Source organism: Pectinophora gossypiella, unplaced genomic scaffold (assembly GCF_024362695.1).
Source record: "Pectinophora gossypiella unplaced genomic scaffold, ilPecGoss1.1 Pgos_30, whole genome shotgun sequence".
Classification (NCBI taxonomy): domain Eukaryota; kingdom Metazoa; phylum Arthropoda; class Insecta; order Lepidoptera; family Gelechiidae; genus Pectinophora; species Pectinophora gossypiella.
Genome location: NW_026063240.1, coordinates 1,547,636 through 1,554,667, shown reverse-complemented (window position 1 = coordinate 1,554,667; position 7,032 = coordinate 1,547,636). Strand labels below are relative to the sequence as shown.

At 41.1% G+C, this 7,032-nt stretch overlaps 1 long non-coding RNA gene across 1 annotated transcript; it reads left to right on the top strand.

Moving 5' to 3' along the window:
* The first annotated feature begins 3,991 nt into the window (after nt 1–3,991).
* Nucleotides 3,992–6,522, top strand: LOC126380898 (uncharacterized). Its single transcript, XR_007568575.1, has 2 exons — nt 3,992–4,424; nt 4,534–6,522. It is a non-coding gene; the product is annotated as an uncharacterized LOC126380898 (long non-coding RNA).
* The last annotated feature ends 510 nt before the right edge of the window (nt 6,523–7,032 follow it).

Genomic DNA, 7,032 nt, shown 5'->3' with positions numbered 1-7,032 from the left:
TCAACCTCCTCATTATGGATCTCAATACGAGAAAGGGCGTCGGCATTAGTATTGTGCTTGCCTTTCTTGTATACAACTGTGAAGTCGTACTCACTAAGTCTTAGTCGCCATCTAGTTAGACGTGAATTTGGTTCTTTTAAATTCATCATCCACTGGAGTGGTTTGTGGTCAGTCAGTATCCTAAACTTACGTCCAAAGAGATATGGTCGGAAGTACTTTGTAGCCCAAACTATGGCAAGAAGTTCTTTCTCGATGGTACTATAATTCATTTCGCTCTCGTTAAGAGTGCGAGAAGCGTAGCACACGGGCTTGTCCGATCCTATAGGCCCTTGGGATAATATAGCTCCAATAGCTACGTTTGAAGCATCTGTGGTCAGTATAAACTCCTTATTGAAGTCAGGGTACTGAAGTATGGGGTCATTAGTGAGAAGAGTTCTACATCTCTCGAAGCAGTTAACATAGTCGGAGTCTAACGTGATTTTTCTACCTTTTTTTAAACATTGGGTAAAAGGTTTTGTTATGCGAGCAAAGTCGGGGATGAATTTACGGTAATAACCGAGAAGACCTAGGAACTGCTTAATTTCCTTGGGGGTTTTTGGGATTGGATACCTCTGTATGGCTGAAATCTTGTCCGGGTTAGGTTTTATGCCATCACTACTGATGATATGACCTAAATAAGCCGTTTCAAGTTTAAGGAATTCCGATTTATCCATTTGGATCTTAAAATTGGATTCTCGAAGGCGTTGGAAAACCTTTTCCAGGTTAATCATGTGTTCCTGAAGGGATGTGCTGAACACAATGATGTCGTCAAGGTAGACAAGGCATATCTCGTTTTGAAGACCTCTAAGGACATTATCCATAACTCGTTGGAAGGTGGAAGGCGAGTTTTTAAGTCCCATAGGCATTCGAAGAAATTCGAAATGACCATGCTCGACGTTAAAGGCTGTCTTGGGGATGTCCTGCGGGTCCATTTCTACCTGATAGAAACCACTTGCCAAGTCTAAGGTAGTAAAGTACTGGCATTTCCCTAGCTTGTCAAGGACATCGGCAATGTTGGGTATAGGGTACTTATCATCTATAGTCTTTTCGTTAAGTTTACGAAAATCGACTACTAGACGCCATTTTTGCTTACCAGAAGCATCCGCTTTCTTGGGTACTACCCAGATGGGTGAGCTCCAGGCAGAGTCCGATGGTCGTATAATACCCTGGTCTAACATCTTAGCTATCTGATCTCTAACTTCCTGTCGGTGAACGAATGGGTAGCGATAGCTTTTCGTGTACACGGGGACCTCGTCAGTTGTTCTAATGCGATGTTTAATTTTATTGGTGAAAGTTAGGGCTTCACCATCGATATAAAAAACGTCTGCGTAACGGGAACAAAGAGTAGTGAGATTAGCTTTTTCCTCTTCGTTAAGATGGTCCGTACGCAATCGCGATACCACGTCCTGCTCGCGCAACATAGCTTGTGTGGTGCGCGTGCACTCTACGTTGAACAACTCGGCTCGGGCGGGGTGATCGAGTGAAAATATAATGTCGTTTGACGTTGTATTTTCGGCTTCTAAATAGCCACGGTTATTAGATACAGTAGTTAGACACTCGTAAATCATACAGTTACAAATTACCTGCTGTGGGATGATGACGTCACCGTCGGGTGCATCAATGGGGATTCGAATCAATTTGGAAGTACCGGCGGGGATGATATCCTCATAAAGGTTAACATTATGTGAATTGTACATTCTTATTGGATTTATAGCAGATCGCGTAACTAAATTACCGTGCTTTAAGTCAATTTTTGCTTCCCAAGTCGTCAGTAAGTCCAATCCTATAAGTCCATCAAAGTAGTCATGAAAACGGTATACAAATAACTTGATACTACCGTTGTCATTGAACTCGGTGAAACAAGGTAACGTGATAGAATAGTCGTTCCTACTTGTGGCGTGAACATTCGTAACTTCAAAGGGATCGTAGTTGAGAGGAAACTGCGAAAAGTATTTTTCAACAGCTTCGGGACTAATAAAAGATTGATTTGCACCGGTATCTATTAAAAGTTTAAGTGGTGGATTTGAAATTTTTATGTACGGCAGTTGACGTTGAGTTTGCAAGTTTAATTCTATTTTGGCTTTTTTAATATCGAAGCCGTCTGAAAATCCTGCTCAACCTGGCTGGTGCCTGGCTGTGGTTGACCTTCATCGCTCAGCTGATTGTCTGCCGTATCGCAACGATATGCACTGGTGTCATATTCAACAGGATAAGTATTATCGTAATCCGCGTAGTAAACGTACTCAGGTTCGCAGTAGTACTCGGAATTGTAATATGAATCGTCGGGACTTGCACACTCATTCATGTTCATTTCGCGGGTTTTAAAATAACTTGTTGGTGGTGGATTGCCTGATTTACGCCAATCATGTCCTGTCATCATAGTATGGGGTAACTGTTTAGGGACGAAATGCTGTACACCACTCATGGGTTTAGGAAAGTTTTGCGGTGAATGATTTTTGGGTGGTAACCGGAACACGTTACTATTGGGGTTGTAATTAGGTGGTAGAGCGCGGAACATTTGTTGCGTACGAGTAGGCATACGAAGTTGCGGCTGATTTGGTGGAACGTGGAATTTAAACGGCTGAGGCGCGGGTGGCATAGCGCGTTGTGCCATAGGGGCTGGCCAGTTGAATGGTATTGGCGGCGCTTGGTAATTCTGATTAGACGGGGTGGACTGCTTGTATTGGGACCTTGGTACATCACTACGCTGTTGCAAATACATAGCGTTAAGTTCGTCCTGCACATACTCGAGAGCTTTCTCGATGGTCTCGGGACGCATACACCGTATTCGGGACCCTAAGGGTTCTTTCAACCCTCGAACAAATGCCTGCATAGCGACCTTCTTATATAAAGTTCGCTTTGCCTCAATAGTCGTCTGTATAGAGTCATGTAATGTCACGTAAGTCATTATCGTGCTGAATAAGGTTTGGCATTCCGCGTAAAATTCCTGCGGTGTTCTATTACCCTGCGTTGCTAATGAGAGGTCATTGTACAGTGCTGTCTCGTCACGTTGATCCGAAAAATTATTAACTAACGCCGTACGAATACCCAACCAATTATCAGGAATCCCATTGGAGTTGATAATGCTTGCTGCGGAACCGGTGATTTTATTAAGTATTCCGTTTAATACACACGAGTTAGTTAATTCACTACCTGGATCATTGCTCATATATTCGATTACTATCTGATCACAGATTCTAATGAATCTTGTGAGCACATTCGGGTTCCCATCAAACTCCGGGACCATGCGCAGTGCTTTGTAGACATTATCTATATCGACTGCCATTTTTATATCCTTACTTAATGAATTTAGATTTATTATCCTATTACTATCTACTACGTGGCGGCGAGCCTGTCGAGATGCAGGTTCCCGCGGGAGGGAATTTTTCGATGGATGAAAAATTGTGTAAAACTAAAGAGAACTAGGGGGTAAAAATAGCAAGCAACACGAGAACAGTTCAAGTGTACTCACATATATCTCATCTCTGGTTCCTCTCTTGAATCGAAGTCTGGATTCTCCTCTTGGCGGCAGCTGGTTCGTAGATTCAGGATACTCAGGAACGGAGCTCAATAGCTACCCGAGAGATTTGCGGCGATCACTCTTGATGTGCGAAGAGTTATGGTGCCCACGGATCTACTCGTGAGTATCCTACCGACTGCGCCAATTACGTAGGCTGCTGCCGGAGGATCGAAAAAAAACCGAAATGATTTATAAAACTATTTAATTTCAGTAATTGAAATTACAATATTTAAACTTATATTAATTAAAACTAAAAGAACCTAACTTGTTCGATACAAGAATAAGTAGTGACAATCTAAAATTATACATCAAAAAGTAAATGTCGAAATAGTGGGGAAATAATATTGAGTCTGCGGAACGTGTCGTCGCTTGTCCTCAATCTAGATGTTAACGCTAACGAAGGGTTTGCTGCGTCGGCAATAGTCTTATAGTAGGCATATGTAACAAGCGCGACAGCGAAATATTGAAAATCTAAATATTATGTTAACTATAAACAACACGTGCGGCTAGCAAACAAACAACACCTGCACTTGTTTACGACACACGTGCAAGGTACGGTAGTGGGGACAACCCTTATAAGAAGGCGAGCCGCACGAGTTGTACCATTCTTGTGTCGAACTCCGTACAGAGAATATCCAATAAAAGTAACCCGTGACAGTGAACCATTGTTTAACTGGCGCTATGCGTCCTCCACAAAGGTCACTGTTACCTTGGGATCAGAGTATAATATTCGTACTCTAACATCAGAAGTAGAGGATCGTCCTGCTGCCCACCCATTATATTGAAAAAGACGGCCACAAAGGATGAAACTAAGTTTCAAATACTCGTATTATCCTGATAAGATAATAATCGTGGATGGAGTCAGGTGTTTAATTAATTAAAACTAAGGCTAAACTTGGAATTGGACCTGAATATAAAAATTGGACCTGGACTTGAGCCGTGGCATATTCATCACAATGTCTATGTACTGTCAGGATCGAGGATAATGGTGCCTACCTGCATTTGAATACTGTTGTTACGGTGAGTCGTTTTCATACTGGAACTTTATTGTTATTGACTTCATTGCTGGGTGTATTTTAATTTTTAATAATGAGGAAATTGATTTAAAATTAACTTGGAAAGTACTATTTCTCTTTATTTTAAAACAAAATTGACGAGACATATTCCCGCAATACGTGTCAATCATAATTCAAACCGCGTTTTCAAATCGGTTTTCATCATCGTCAAATCTTGGTATTTTGGTCTAAAAATGTTTTGAATTGGTGCAGACACGCTAACGCTGCGTGGTTTAAGCTGTATTTTCTCACTCCAAGCAATAAAGAAATGAACTTTCGTTAAATTACAACGTGATTTGTAATCTACCGTCATTAATCAAATCTTTATAAACCGATTGAAAGAGTCATGTGAATGTGATAATACACCTAGTTATTTTGTTTCATGTGACCACTGCTAAATGACGACGAGTGAATGACAAACGGCGAAGGCGTTACAGCATGGCACACTCTGAGAGTGGCAGCCGTGCCGCGTGTGTGCCGTGTGGTGGTGACTTCGTGGCAGCGTATTGTATACTAAGCTGGCGCTTGATTGCCGATAGCCGCCATTTCTTTTAATAGATTATCAGAATGACCGAACAATCTTCAGAAAGCAAGAAACGTTTCGATTCCAAATGTGCTAAAGTAAAATTATTTCATCCAGGAGACTTTGTGCTTTGTAAAGATACCCAATGGTCTAATAACAAGCTAGGTCCTAAATATTTAGGGCCATATCAAATTGTAAAAATTATTGGCAATGATCGATACGAAATACAAAGTCTTCGTCCTGGCCAAAAAAAATACTACAATAGCTCATGAACATCTCAGATTAATACCAAACCTGAATTTAGAATGATCCGTGATAGCAGTTTACAAGAAATAAAAAAAAAAATGGTTGTAAAGGTCACTTGTCAAAACAAGCCACAAAATAGCCTCTGAGTTCATCGAATATTTCTGAGACTGGAACTGCTGCTAATCCAAGCAACTAAAGCCTCTGAGTTTGGCAAACGTCCCTTTCACCGTGATGTTGTTGAAACAAGCCATATTTTCGGCCGCTGAGTTTGACAACTGAACCTTCAGCCAGAACAAGCTTATAAAAATTTAAGCCTCTGAGTCTGGCGAAAAGTAAAATCACCAGAAGCAACAACCAACAAATATCAAAAACAAGCCACAAAATAGCCTCTGAGTTCATCGAATATTTCTGAGACTGGAACTGCTGCTAATCCAAGCAACTAAAGCCTCTGAGTTTGGCAAACGTCCCTTTCACCGTGATGTTGTTGAAACAAGCTATATTTTTGGCTGCTGAGTTTGTCTACTGAACTTTCAACCAGAACAAGCTTATAAAATTTAAGCCTCTGAGTCTGGCGAAAAGTAAAAAATATTTGGTTGATTAACATCTTCACCCATTTTAATCCGATCTTTGAACAAATAACGGACTAGGAAACTATTATTTTTTCATTTGTGAGATCGTATCGATGGAACGATATAGACTTACAACTGGGCGTAACAATGCAATTTAAAGAATGAAACGATTATTATTGAATTTGCCAATTGTAAGCTCGTGTCGATGCACCGATATAGACTTACAACAACTGACTTAACAGCACAAATACTTAATTACAAATTGAATATGCTACTACAGTGAACTAAAAGATACCCTTGTTTCAGAACAAACGCAAGCTCAGAGCACGAGCTGCGTATCAGTATGGCCGTGATAGCGCGACAGCGAAATATTGAAAATCTAAATATTATGTTAACTGTAAACAACACGTGCGGCTAGCAAACAAACAACACCTGCACTTGTTTACGACACACGTGCAAGGTACGGTAGTGGGGACAACCCTTATAAGAAGGCGAGCCGCACGAGTTGTACCATTCTTGTGTCGAACTCCGTACAGAGAACATCCAATAAAAGTAACCCGTGACAGTGAACCATTGTTTAACTGGCGCTATGCGTCCTCCACTCAGGTCACTGTTACCTTGGGATCAGAGTATAATATTCGTACTCTAACATATATGTTTTAGTATTTATAATGATTCACAACCTAACATTATGTTAGATATTAAGCGGATAAGAGGGTAGTTGGTAATTTGTGAGTAGGCTGCGACCTCTCACGCTTGACTTGGCAGTCGAATAGAGACCTCGATCTAGCTCTGTTGTTTCATTGTGTCTTCTCGACTCCCTCCCCGGTTAGGAATTAACACTGGCGACGAGGATCGGATAATTGAAATTATTTCGCGTGTGAAACTGTGTATATGCGTGCATCATGGCAAAAGTGTCAGTAGGATCGGTATCCACATTCAATCACGAGATTCAAGAGTGGTCGGTGTATAAAGAAAGACTCGAACAATGGTTTTTAGCAAATGACCTCGGGGAGGAGGAAGACAAAGCCGGGTGTAAACGTCGCGCTATTTTACTGAGTAGTTTAACTGAGTCGACGT